Source organism: Balaenoptera acutorostrata, chromosome 6, assembly GCF_949987535.1.
Source record: "Balaenoptera acutorostrata chromosome 6, mBalAcu1.1, whole genome shotgun sequence".
NCBI lineage: Eukaryota > Metazoa > Chordata > Mammalia > Artiodactyla > Balaenopteridae > Balaenoptera > Balaenoptera acutorostrata.
The window spans coordinates 40,442,068-40,456,935 of record NC_080069.1 but is presented as its reverse complement, the minus strand read 5'-3'; the positions used below and the strand labels follow the sequence as shown (position 1 = coordinate 40,456,935).

General features: G+C 41.1%; 1 pseudogene; it reads left to right on the top strand.

Moving 5' to 3' along the window:
* The first annotated feature begins 11,599 nt into the window (after positions 1-11,599).
* LOC114237012 (serine/threonine-protein kinase 33-like) lies at positions 11,600-12,255 on the top strand (annotated as a pseudogene).
* The last annotated feature ends 2,613 nt before the right edge of the window (positions 12,256-14,868 follow it).

Sequence of the window (14,868 nt, the reverse complement as noted above, 5' to 3'; positions counted from 1 at the left end):
GTGCTGGACACCCTAAGCCAAACAACTAGCAAGACAGGAACACAGCCCCATCCATTAGCAGAGAGGCTGCCTAAAATCATAATAAGGCCACAGACACCCCAAAACACACCACCAGACGTGGACGTGCCCACCAGAAAGAAAAGATCCAGCCTCATCCACCAGAACACAGGCACTAGTCCTCTCCACCAGGAAGCCTACACAACCCACTGAACCAACCTTAGCCACTGGGGACAGATACCAAAAACAACGGGAACTATGAACCTGCAGCCTGTGAAAAGGAGACCCCAAACACAGTAAGATAAGCAAAATGAGAAGACAAAAAAACACACAGCAGGTGAAGGAGCAGGGTCAAAACACACCAGACCTAACAAATGAAGAGGAAATAGGCAGTCTACCTGAAAAAGGATTCAGAATAATGATAGTAAAGATGATCCAAAATCTTGGAAATAGAATAGACAAAATGCAAGAAACATTTAACAAGGATGTAGAAGAACTAAAGAGGAACCAAGCAACGACGAAAAACACAATAAATGAAATTAAAAATACTCTAGACGGGATCAATAGCAGAATAACTGAGGCAGAAGAACGGATAAGTGACCTGGAAGATAAAATAGTGGAAATAACTACTGCAGAGCAGAATAAAGAAAAAAGAATGAAAAGAACGGAGGACAGTCTCAGAGACCTCTGGGACAACATTAAATGCACCAACATTCGAATTATAGGGGTCCCAGAAGAAGAAGAGAAAAAGAAAGGGACTAAGAAAATATTTGAAGAGATTATAGTTGAAAACTTCCCTAATATGGGAAAGGAAATAGTTAATCAAGTCCTGGAAGCACAGAGAGTCCCATACAGGATAAATCCAAGGAGAAACACGCCAAGACACATATTAATCAAACTGTCAAAAATTAAATATAAAGAAAACATATTAAAAGCAGCAAGGGGAAAACAACAAATAACACACAAGGGAATCCCCATAAGGTTAACAGCTGATCTTTCAGCAGAAACTCTGCAAACCAGAAGGGAGTGGCAGGATATACTTAAAGTCATGAAGGAGAAAAACCTACAAGCAAGGTTACTCTACCCAGCAAGGATCTCATTCAGACTTGATGGAGAAATTAAAACCTTTACAGACAAGCAAAAGCTGGGAGAGTTCAGCACAACCAAACCAGCTTTACAACAAATGCTAAAGGAACTTCTCTAGGCAAGAAACACAAGAGAAGGAAAACACCTACAATAACTAACCCAAAACATTTAAGAAAATAGGAATAGGAACATACATATCGATAATTACCTTAAATGTAAATGGATTAAATGCTCCCACCAAAAGACACAGACTGGCTGAATGGATACAAAAACAAGACCCATATATATGCTGTCGAAAAGAGACCCACTTTAGACCTAGAGACACATACAGACTGAAAGTGAGGGGATGGAAAAAGATATTCCATGTAAATGGAAATCAAAAGAAAGCTGGAGTAACAATTCTCATATCAGACAAAATAGACTTTAAAATAAAGACTAAAATAAAGACTATTACAGGAGACAAAGAAGGACACTATATAATGATCAAGGGATCGATCCAAGAGGAAGGTATAACAATTGTAAATATTTATGCACCCAACATAGGAGGACCTCAATACATAAGGCAAATACTAACAGCCATAAAAGGGGAAATCGACAGTAACACAATCATAGTAGGGGACTTTAACACCCCACTTTCACCAATGGACAGATCATCCAAAATGAAAATAAATAAGGAAACACAAGCTTTAAATGACACATTAAACAAGATGGACTTAATTGGTATTTACAGGACATTCCACCCCAAAACAACAGAATACACATTTTTCTCAAGTGCTCATGGAACATTCTCCAGGATAGATCATATCTTGGGTCACAAATCAAGCCTTGGTAAATTTAAGAAAATTGAAATCGTATCAAGTATCTTTTCCGACCCGAACGCTATGAGACTAGATATCAATTACAGGAAAAAATGTGTAAAAAATACAAACACGTGGAGCCTAAACAATACACTACTTAATAACCAAGAGATCACTGAAGAAATCAAAGAGGGAATCAAAAAATACCTAGAAACAAATGACAATGAAAACACGGCAACCCAAAACCTATGGGATGCAGCAAAAGCAGTTCTAAGATGGAAGTTTATAGCAATAAAATCCTACCTTAAGAAACAAGAAACATCTCAAATAAACAACCTAACCTTACACCTAAAGCAATTAGAGAAAGAAGAACAAACAAAACCCAAAGTTAGCAGAAGGAAAGAAATCATAAAGATCAGATCAGAAATAAATGAAAAAGAAATGAAGGAAACAATAGCAAAAATCAATGAAACTAAAAGCTGGTTCTTTGAGAAGATAAACAAAATTGATAAACCATTAGCCAGACTCATCAAGAGAAAAAGGGAGAAGACTCAAATCAATAGAATTAGAAATGAAAAAGGAGAAGTAACCACTGACACTGCAGAAATACAAACGATCATGAGAGATTACTACAAGCAACTCTATGCCAATAAAATGGACAACCTGGAAGAAATGGACAGATTCTTAGAAATGCACAACCTGCCGAGACTGAACCAGGAAGAAATAGAAAATATGAACAGACCAATCACAAGCACTGAAATTGAAACTGTGATTAAAAATCTTCCAACAAACAAAAGCCCAGGACCAGATGGCTTCACAGGCGAATTCTATCAAACATTTAGAGAAGAGCTAACACCTATCCTTCTGAAACTCTTCCAAAATATTGCAGAGGGAGCAACACTCCCAAACTCATTCTACGAGGCCACCATCACCCTGATACCAAAACCAGACAAAGATGTCACAAAGAAAGAAAACTACAGGCCGATATCACTGATGAATATACATGCAAAAATCCTTAACAAAATACTAGCAAACAGAATCCAACAGCACATTAAAAGGATTATACACTATGATCAAGTGGGGTTTATTCCAGGAATGCAAGGATTCTTCAATATACGCAAATCAATCAACGTGCTACATCATATTAACAAACTGAAGGAGAAAAACCATATGATCATCTCAATAGATGCAGAGAAAGCTTTCGACAAAATTCAACACCCATTTATGATAAAAGCCCTGCAGAAAGTAGGCATAGAGGGAACTTTCCTCAACATAATAAAGGCCATATATGACAAACCCACAGCCAACATCGTCCTCAATGGTGAAAAACTGAAACCATTTCCACTAAGATCAGGAACAAGACAAGGTTGCCCACTCTCACCACTATTATTCAACATAGTTTTGGAAGTGTTAGCCACAGCAATCAGAGAAGAAAAAGAAATAAAAGGACTCCAAATCGGAAAAGAAGAAGTAAAGTTGTCACTGTTAGCAGATGACATGATACTATACATAGAGAATCCTAAAGATGCTACCCGAAAACTACTAGAGCTAATCAATGAATTTGGTAAAGTAGCAGGATACAAAATTAATGCACAGAAATCTCTTGCATTCCTATATACTAATGATGAAAAATCTGAAAGTGAAATTAAGAAAACACTCCCGTTTATCATTGCAACAAAAAGAATAAAATATCTAGGAATAAACCTACCTAAGGAGACAAAAGACCTGTATGCAGAAAATTATAGGACACTGATGAGAGAAATTAAAGATGATACCAACAGATGGAGAGATATACCATGTTCTTGGATTGGAAGAATCAACATTGTGAAAATGACTCTACTACCCAAAGCAATCTACAGATTCAATGCAATCCCTATCAAACTACCACTGGCATTTTTCACAGAACTAGAACAAAAAATTTCACAATTTGTATGGAAACACAAAAGACCCCGAATAGCCAGAGCAATCTTGAGAACGAAAAATGGAGCTGGAGGAATCAGGCTTCCTGACTTCAGACTATATTACAAAGCTACAGTAATCAAGACAGTTTGGTACTGGCACAAAAACAGAAATATAGATCAATGGAACAGGATAGAAAGCCCAGAGATAAACCCACGCACATATGGTCACCTTATCTTTGATAAAGGAGGCAAGCATATACAGTGGAGAAAAGACAGCCTCTTCAATAAATGGTGCTGGGAAAACTGGACAGCTACATGTAAAAGTATGCAATTAGAACACTCCCTGACACCATACACAAAAATAAACTCAAAATAGATTAAAGACCTAAATGTAAGGCCAGACACTATCAAACTCTTAGAGGAAAACATAGGCAGAACACTCTATGACATAAATCACAGCAAGATCCTTTTTGACCCACCTCCTAGAGAAATGGAAATAAAAACACAAATAAACAAATGGGACCTAATGAAACTTAAAAGCTTTTGCACAGCAAAGGAAATCATAAACAAGACCAAAAGACAACCCTCAGAATGGGAGAAAATATTTGCAAATGAAGCAATGGACAAAGGATTAATCTCCAAAATATATAAACAGCTCATGAAGCTCAATATTAATGAAACAGATAACCCAATCCACAAATGGGCAGAAGACCTAAATAGACATTTCTCCAAAGAAGATATACAGATTGCCAACAGACACATGAAAGAATCCTCAACATCATTAATCATTAGAGAAATGCAAATCAAAACTACAATTAGGTATCATCTCACACCGGTCAGAATGGCCATCATCAAAAAATCTACAAACAATAAATGCTGGAGAGGGTGTGGAGGAAAGGGAACACTCTTGCACTGTTGGTGGGAATGTAAATTGATACAGCCACTATGGAGAACAGTATGGAGGTTCCTTAAAAAACTAAAAATAGAACTACCATATGACCCAGCAATCCCACTACTGGGCATATACCCTGAGAAAACCATAATTCAAAAAGAGTCATGTACCAAAATATTCATTGCAGCTCTATTTACAATAGCCAGGACAAGGAAGCAACCTAAGTGTCCATCATCGGATGAATGGATAAAGAAGATTTGCACATATATACAATGGAATATTACTCAGCCATAAAAAGAAATGAAATGGAGGTATTTGTAATGAGGTGGATGGAGTTAGAGTCTGTCATACAGAGTGAAGTAAGTCAGAAAGAGAAAAACAAATACAGTATGCTAACACATATATATGGAATCTAAGGGGAAAAAAAAAGGTCATGAAGAACCTAGTGGCAAGATGGGAATAAAGACACAGACCTACTAGAGAATGGACTGGAGGATATGGGGAGGGGGAGGGGTAAGATGTGACAGGGTGAGAGAGTGTCATGGACATATATACACTACCAAATGTAAAATAGATAGCTAGTGGGAAGCAGCCGCATAGCACAGGGAGATCAGCTTGGTGCTTTGTGACCACCTAGAGGGGTGGGATAGGGAGGGTGGGAGGGAGGGAGATGCAAGAGGGAAGAGATATGGGAACATATGTATATGTATAGCTGATTCACTTTGTTATAAAGCAGAAACTAACACACCATTGTAAAGCAATTATACTCCAATAAAGATGTTTAAAAAAAAAACAAAAAAACAAAAAAAACCCCCAAAATACAACGAGTAAATTTGCAGCTCTAACTGGCTTTATTCAACAGTTCCTGAATTGGGCAGCATCCAATCTAGCAACTTGAAGGACGCTCAGCTCCTGGGAGTGGTACAAAACGGAAGGCTTTTATAGAAAGGAAGGTGGGGCAAGGAAGCCATTAGCAAAAGAAACAAAAAAAAGGTTATTTGGGGCCAGGACACCTTCTTTTTGGAGGGTAGGGAACAGCACGGGGTTTATCGTGCAGATTGCCTCTTCTTCCTCTGGAGGTGGGGCGGGGGGTGGAGAGGACCTACTTGACCAATGACCTCGTTGGTGCTGAACAGAAAACTGGTTGATTAAGATTACATTTCTGGCGAAGGTCGTAACTGCCATTAAGTTTGGTATTGAATCTAGGTTTGGCATCATGAACTTTAGCACAAGGGACACCATCTTGGGCCTGTGGTTTTTCTCCTTAACAGCACTTCGGAGAGGGACATGGGCTCCAGGCCCACAAACCAGCTGATGCCTTTCCTAATGATTTCAATCAATATTAAATTTAAGAAATTTTGTTTTTAAAAACATATGTGTAGTAATCCCACCTTTCAGAAATTATTTCTGTACGTATGTGTGTGCACCCACACCTAGATGCATAGACAGGTATCTATTTTAATGTTCAGAAAATATTAACACAGGTGTTTGGGGGATAATTGGATTTAGTGTGATTTGTAGCCTTCTTTTTGTACTTTTTAAAACACACACCTGTAAAGATTGAATGGACCACAAAAGGTGACGTATCCTCCTTACTGTGTCAGAGCAGAACTGGGACACAAGCACAACTTCTTAATTCCTCTACTTGTGGGCCTGTGAATCCTTGGTCACATCAGCTGCAATAACCAGCCTTAACAACCAGCAGCAGACCCCCAGGCTCCCAGAGGAACGTCGGGTGCCTGACTCACCAGTAAATGTAATTCTTAGAAAATTAGGGGACAAGGGATGTGATGGGGGGTTCTAAGAAGATCAGGAAAAGACTGAACTTCCTGCCAACCTAATGGGTTAGAACTGAGACTCTTTATAAGCGGACATCAAGACAAGAGGGGCCTAATCTATTCTTCCATGCTGTTCTCATCCATTATCGCTCTCAGGTGTTACCCTTCTTTTCAACTCTGTTCCCTCATTAGAAGGAAGAAAGGAAGGAAGGATTGCCATTTATTTTTATATTTTTGTATCTGTATATATATTGCTATATATCTTTATATATTTATGTATCTCTGATTTGCTAACTCAGTCTTTTAATCAACTGCTTTATAACACATATTCCAGTAGCAATTATTCCATTTATCTGACAATTGCTTTCTTCTCCCTCTATCCCACACTGGAATATAATCTCTAGGAGGGCAAAAAGAATACCTATTTTGTTTATCACAATATTTCCACTGCCCAGCACAGTCTAATGTCTATGTAATTAATTATAAAAAATGTCCTTAGAGAACAGACTTGTGGTTGCCAAGGGGGAGGGGGGTGGGGGAGGGATGGGTTAGGAGTTTGGGATTAGCAGATGCAAACTATTATATGGAGGCTGGATAAACAACAAGGTCCTACAGTATAGCACAGGGAACTATATTCAATATCCTGTGATAAGCCATAATGGAAAAGAATGTTTAAAAAATAATATATATATATATATATATATATATATATATATAAAACTGAAAGTTTTCTGTACAGCAGAAATTAACACAACATTGTAAATCAACTATACTTGAATAAAATAAATTTTAAAATAAAATAAAATAAAATAAATGTCCTGAGTGTCTACCATGTGGCATTTCACACACTGGGCGCTGTATCTACATCATCTCATTTTAGGGACTTCCAGCAGTTGGACTAGATATTCTGAAATAGCTGCCCATCACAAAACACTCAAATGTTGGATGAATTCATCGAACACAATTTAAACCACATCGTTGTACTCACAAGAAAAGACATCTCCACCCCACGTCACCCTGCCAAAAACCCCAAACCTGAAAGCTTAAAATAGAACAAATTCAGTAGCTGGGGCTACACTGGAGTGAGAGCCAATGCTGATGTCAGGGACCCAGAGCCTCAGGAATTCACAGCCACGGGCATGGGAATAAGATACTGGGCCTTGAGTCCACGGAAAATGAGACTCTTGCAGAAAGCCAGGACCCCTGAAGTGGCTACAAACTCAGTGAAAGGGTGGGCAGGGGGAAATCAGCCAGAATCAAAGGGAACCCACAAGGAAACTTACCTGTCTCTACCGGCTCCCAGTAGAAAAATCAATAATCCTGTAGTCTCCCTGGAGAGACTGTAAACGTAGGCCTGTTCACACAAGAAGCTGAGAAGAAATCCACCCTGGCTGGGAGGGGCTTTAGCAATGTGTCCCCTTGGCTGGGGTGAACCACACGTCCCCAAATTCCCTTCATCCCAGGTTTCCTGTCAGAGTGGGAGACAAAAGAGACCTTGTGGGAGATTTGGAGGCTGGAGGAGAAGCAGCAGTCATGCTGAAGCTCACACACTTCCTGGTTTACCTGCTGGTGCACCTCAACTGCATGAGGCCACAGCCGGGCCTGCAGCAGCTCCTCCTTCCTCTGGGCCCTCTTCAGCTTCTCTGACTCCTGGGCCAGGTGTGTCTGTTGAGCTTCCTGAGGAAGAGCCCATGCCACCAAGATCAAAGGTGATGAGAACGGCCATGGTTTTCAGTCTGTCCTCCGAGGCTCCTGTTTCTGCAGTGGTCTGGCTTGTCCTTGCTCTTCCCTGTGCTACAACCGTCCTCTCTTCTTCAGCACCCCTGGGACTTGGCTCAAACATCAGATGCAAAGACCGCAATCCCACAGAGCCTGCTTAAATGGCAGCCACGAGTGCATAGTCAAGTACTGCAAAAATCATACACGTGTACTTATCCTGGGGGTCCAACTGCTCTAACTGAACCCTGACTGACACAGAATTTGGTACCTGAGTCTGGTTCTAGAGGAGCAGAACCTTAAGGATAGGTTCCCTGAATTGCCTCTGGGTTTTCTTTCCTTATTATTTTTTAAAAATTGAGATATAGGGCTTCCCTGGTGGCTCAGTGGTTGAGAATCTGCCTGCTAATGCAGGGGACACGGGTTCAAGCCCTGGTCTGGGAAGATCCCACGTGCCGCGGAGCAACTGGGCCCGTGAGCCACAACTACTGAGCCTGCGCGTCTGGAGCCTGTGCTCCGCAACAAGAGAGGCCGCGATAGTGAGAGGCCCGCGCACCGCGATGAAGAGTGGCCCCCGCTCGCCACAACTAGAGAAAGCCCTTGCACAGAGACGAAGACCCAACACAGCCATAAATAAATAAATAAATAAATAAATAAATAAATTTATTAAAAACAAAATTGAGATATAACTGACATATAACATTGTATTACCTTTAGGTACACAACATAGTGGTTTGATACATGTGTACATTGTGAGATGACTACCACAATAAGTCTAGTTAACCTCCATCACCGCAGTTACAAATTTTTTTATGATAAGAACCTTAAAACTCTACTCTCTTGGCAATTTTCAAATATATAGTACAGTATTATTAACTATAGTCACCATGGTGTACACTACATCCCCAGGGTTTGCTCATCTTATAAGTGGAAGTTTGCACCTTTTGATCACCTTCCCACTTTGCCCATCCCTCCCCCCACCCCACCTCTGACAACTACCAGTATGTTCTCTGTATCTGTGAGCTTAGTTTGTTGGGTGCTTTTTTGTTTGTTTTATATTCTATACATAAGAGCATATGGTATTTGTCTTTCTCTGTCTGACTTATTTCACTTAGTATAATGCATGCCATCAAAGTCCATCCATGTTGTCACAATGGTAAGATTCTTTTCTTCTTTAATGGTGAATAATATTCCATTGTGTGTATATATATCACATTTTCTTTATCCATTCATTCGTTGATGGATGCTTAGGTGTTTCTGTGTCTTGGCTATTGTAAACAATGCTGCAATGAACATAACTGCAGTTATGATAGTGATATCATTTCCTTCAGATAAATATTCAGTAGTGGAATTGTTGGATCATATGGTAGTTCTATTTTTAGTTTCTTAAGGAAACTTCATACTGTTTTCCATAGTGGCTGCACCAATTTACAGTCCTACCAATAATGCACAAGCATTCCCTTTTCTCCTGTCCTCCCCAACACTTTCATTTCTTGTCTTTTGGTAATAACTGTTCTAACAGGTGTGAGGTGATAGCTCACTGTGGTTTTGATTTGCATTTCCCTGATGATTAGTAATGTTCAGCACATTTTCAAATGTGCCTGTTGGCCGTTTGAATGTCTTCTTTGGAAAAATGTCTATTCAGATCCTCTGCCCATTTTTAATTGGATTTTTTTTCTGAGTTTGTATGAGTTCTTTATATATTTTAGATATTAACCCCTTGTCAGATATATGATATGCCAATATTTCCTCCCATTCCATAGGTTGCCTTTTCATTTTGTTGATTCCCTTTGCTATACAGAAGCTTTTATGTTGATATAGTCTCACTTATTTTTGTTTTTTGTTTGTTTGTTTCATTTTTGCCTTTGTTGCTTTTGCTTTTGGTGTCAAATCCAAAAAAATCATTGTTAAGACTGATATCAAGGGTTCTGGGTTTTCTGATGTTTGGTTCTCTGGTCTAATTAGATTTAAAGGCATTAATGACTGTTTCCAGTGGTAAAGAATGGACTGGTCTTTAGTGAAGCAACAAAACAAAACAAAGTATTGTTTACAATACATACTCTTTCTTAGCCCTGCTCTCTGTCAACTGAAACTGTTCTGGTTCTTGAAATGTTTGCTCCAGACCTAAGATTAGAAATTATATAATTCTTCCAATCGTGTGCCTGAAGGCTAGAGTTAATGTATGATTTTCATGTTTTCTTTCATTTCTTAAACCTTAATTTAGCATTTATCTTTATAAATATATACATAATTTTCTAAGCTTTTTCCTTCCCTGGTTGACCGATGCTCTTGATTAACCCCATCATGCCATGTCATTTGGTATCTGCCTACCCAGAGCCCCTTCTAAGGAAAATCACTCTACCAACAGCCCCTGCCACCTAACCTTAAAGCACTTGGTCCCTTTACACCCTCGTCTTTGCAGATTGGGTTAGGAAGGGCAGGACCCTCGGGATCAGGGTGACACTGCAGAGGGACCAGGCTGAGTCTCTCTAATCTAGTTCATCTCCTGGTGTCTCCTGGGACAGAGATGTTGGGACACCTTTTCCCCAGGGTCCCATGTTTGGGGTGGTCCCTGATAGCTCCCCTTCACCTACACCTTCTTACCCCCACTCTATCTTGGGACATGAACCATTTTGAAAGTTGAAAGTGAAGTTGCTGTTGTGAGAAAATGAGTGTAGCGCAACATTCAGCTATGGACCTCACCAGTTGGCCATCAACTCACCTTACCCTTCTTCCTCAAACAGAAACACCTTTCTTTTCAAGTTGTTTTTGTTACAGAATTAAGGAAATGGCTGCTAGGGCTTGGTGAGAAAATCCACCAAATGTCCCAAGCGTTGCTAATGCTCAGAAAGACGGGCTTTGTGTATGTTCTTGTGAACAAAGTTTCCTCCCATTGGTGGAAGAAATGCCAGATACTCCAAGCATGGATAGTTCCAAATTTATAGTTTCAACAGAGACAAAAAAGAAGAAAAATTTACCAGCAGAGACATGTCCTCTGGGGAAGATTTTGTAAATACTGAAGATTCAAGTCTCATCCCCCAATCCCATCCCTGTGGGGCCTTGTCAGCAAATTCATTGCCCTCCCAACCATCAAAGGAACACTTCTTTCTCACAGAAGAGCCCTTAAGAACCTCAAATGCAAAGAGAAAAGCATCTCAACAACAATGGTTTCAGGGGAACTTTTCAGAAGGAAAATCTACTCAACTAAAGATGGGGGATGGAGCTCTTCAGGAAATCTGTGCCTCTGGAAGAATACTGGGACAAGGGAACTTTGAAGTGGTCCCTGAGGTTGCAGGGGACCACTAAATGGGCAAAAGATGGCAGGCTGGAAGCTCCACTATTAAGCTACTTGGACGAAAGTCGAACTCCCTAAAAAGTGTGAAACAGGAACACATCTTATGTCAGGAGCAAGTGTTTGAGACGCCTGAGTGAATGTACCTTGTGACGGAGCTTTGTGGGGAGGGAGAACTTGAAGAAATTCTGAGAATGAGTCCAGGTTGAACATCCAACGCCTCGCTCACATCAGCTAGAGCATATCTTCACAACAGGATACACAGAGATCTGAAACTGGAAAGCACGATGGTTTAAAGCAGCTTTACTGATGCTACCAACTTCAACATAAAGGCAATTGTGGCTTAGCTCTGCAGAAGCCATGCTGTGAGGCACACGTGGGACCCCTGCAGCTATCAATGCCCATGGCCAAAGCCAGCAGTGTGACATTGGGTCACAGATGCATAAGGACATGTTATTATGTGGGAACCACACTTTTTAGCAAGCTCAGAAGAGAAATTTTTGAATTAATAAAAAAAGAAAGAACTATGTTTTGAAATCCACTTGAGGATTCGATAAGTGATTGTGCCAAAAGCATTTTGAAACAACCTACAAAAGTGGATCTTGCAACTAGAATCCCGCTTGAGGAACTGTTAGATGACCAGTGGTTAGCAGGAAACATGTTTTCTCAGGCAAGATCAACCAATGTGCTGGAAATTCTTTAAGAGTGGAAAAACAACTCAAGAACTGATGAAGAAAACACAGCAGATGAAAAGAAGAGCAACTGCTCCATTCGAGGACAATCGAGAAGTTACTGACCCAGGGGAAGTGGATCTGGTGTCATAACACTTTGATTGAAGAGGAAAACCAGCGCTCTGCTTGTGAAAATGTAGCTCCTGTGACCAGAAAGAAGGTAAAATGGCCTATTTGGACATGTTCTCTTCAGCCTCCACATCTTGCAAACTCTTTGCAATTGGGCTCAAGGAAGAAATAGGGAAACCCATTGTGATTTTGAGCCAAGGAATAGCAACCAAAGGCACTATTAAATCCAATGCCCTGTGTAGATCCAATGCCTTCCTCCCATACTGACCAGTACAATGACAGGCTGCTCTTTCTAGTGATAAGAGGAAAGGATGGGAGGGGAAAGGGTGGAGCTACACTGAGCCTGTTAACACGCTGAGTCCTACATCTGCTTTGCATCCATTTAAAAGTGAAGCTAGGAGCTTCCCTGGTAGCACAGTGGTTAAGAATCCGCCTTCCAATGCAGGGGACATGGGTTCGAGCCCCGGTCTGGGAAGATCCCATATGCCACGGAGCAACTAAGCCTGTGTGCCACAACTGCTGAGCCTGCACTCTACAGCCCATGAGCCACAACTACTGAGCCTTCGAGCCACAACTACTAAGCCCATGAGCCACAACTACGGAAGCCTGCGCACCTAGAGCCCATGCTCCACAACAAGAGAAGCCACCACAATGAGAAGCCCGTGCACCACAAGGAAGAGTAGCCCCTGCTCGCCACAACTAGAGAAAGCCCGCATGCAGCAACAGAGACCCAACACAGCCAAAAATAAATAAATAAAATAAATAAATTAAAAAAAAAAAAAAGTGAAGCTAGTTATCTCCAGAGCAGCATGACCTGAATAAGGGGGGTTAAAGGACAGCCACTGGTGGGCTTGATGGTAGGCTGTGACTGGAACCCCGTTGGGACAGATACAAGTGTTGTCTAGACAGGCAGAGACCCTCAAAGCAGTAAGGCCACTTGCGAAGACTTCGGGGTATACTTGCTCAGTTTTACTTATATCAAATTGTATTTAGTCACAATTATTTATAGAGGAATAAAAGTGGCCAGATATGATCATGGAGGTCCCAGATTAGATGCACTTTGCAAGAGAAGACTTTGTTAGGAAATCCCCTATAACCTTGACACAGGCTTTACAGGAGAGTGCTCTGGTCATTCACACATGTTCTCATGGTTTTAGGTTGCTAGAGATTGCTCAAGACTACTTATTTTAAACTTGGAAAAATATATTTTCTAACTACTTACTATTAACCAGCTTCTGAATTCCCCATACATTGAGAGAATTAATTAAAAGTAGATGTTAACCTTACCTCCCCTGGCCCCTCAAAAAGTGAATTCTGCAAGAGCAAGGGGAGATTCACTGCTGGTGGCAATGTTAATCAGAACAAATTTTCTGAAAGTTATGGAGCATATACCAAAAGGCCTCACAACATGCATACTCTTTGCACAATCATCTTTGGCCTTGGTTTTCTCATCTGTAAAATGAGAACAATGATGTCCCCTCCTCAGATTGCCATGGGAAAACTGAAATTCTGTGTTCAGATCAGCTGAAATGAATAGCTGCTCAGTAAATGCCACTTCCATTTCTCTCTTACCTGTGGTAAAACCCCATCTTGTTTGCCACCGTGTCCCTTTGCTGAGGTCCTGCATATGTACAACAACTTGGTGGATACCGTGACTACTTGTGTTATTAGTTAGACCTGGTGCCTTGTGGCATGCACTCTGAGATGGCTTTTAAACAGAGATGATAAGCAAGGTAAGTCCGAGGCCAAGAAGCCAGTTGCAACCAGCTCATGAGACATTAAATCCATGATGTCCTCACCCTGTTAGCTTTGTGTTCTGATCAAATAAGCCTAGAAGGAGACAGAAAATGCACCATGACTATCTGTGGTGTACCCAGGACTGTCACATGTGTGATCTTATTTAATCCCTACAGCAACAAGATGAAATAAAACATTATTAACTCTACTGTAATGGGTGTGACTGTAATGTAACATGGTAGATAAGGGCCTGCAGCTCAGAGGAAATGAGTGGCTCCCACAAGGCAGTCAGAGGTAGATCTGGGGTTTAACCCAGGTCTTCTGACTCTGAGACCCATCCAGGGTCACCACCCCAGGAGGACTTCTGATTCCATTTCTGACCCAGTCAGCACTTCTGTGTGCAGGCATCATGCTGGTTCTGGGAAGGCAGAGGGCAATGAGCCAAAGTCCCAGCTCAGCACACAAACTTGGGTTTCCACTGGGGAGTCGGTTTGTGGGGAACAAGGAAATGCACTGAGGGGAGCCCCTGGGGTTGGATGGTCAGAAGATCCAAGGAGACTGTACCTGAAATGAGACCTGGAAGTACCAACGCTGTAAAGATCTCAGGGTGGGGAAGCCCTAGCAGAAGAGCAAGAAGAGCAAAGGCCTCGGGGTGGGTGGGGAGCGAACAGGGAGGGGATGGAAGAGAAAGAAGGCCAGTGTGGCTGGAGCAGAAGGAAGAATGGAGAGTGTGAGAGAGGCAGGGCGTGACCAAGGTCCTGACCAGCCAGGGCCACGTGGACCAGGATGGGTTGTACTCTGAAGTGTGGAGGGAAAGCTTTAAAATGTTTGTAGCAGGGAAATGACACCATCTGATTCATAGTGTTTAGAGT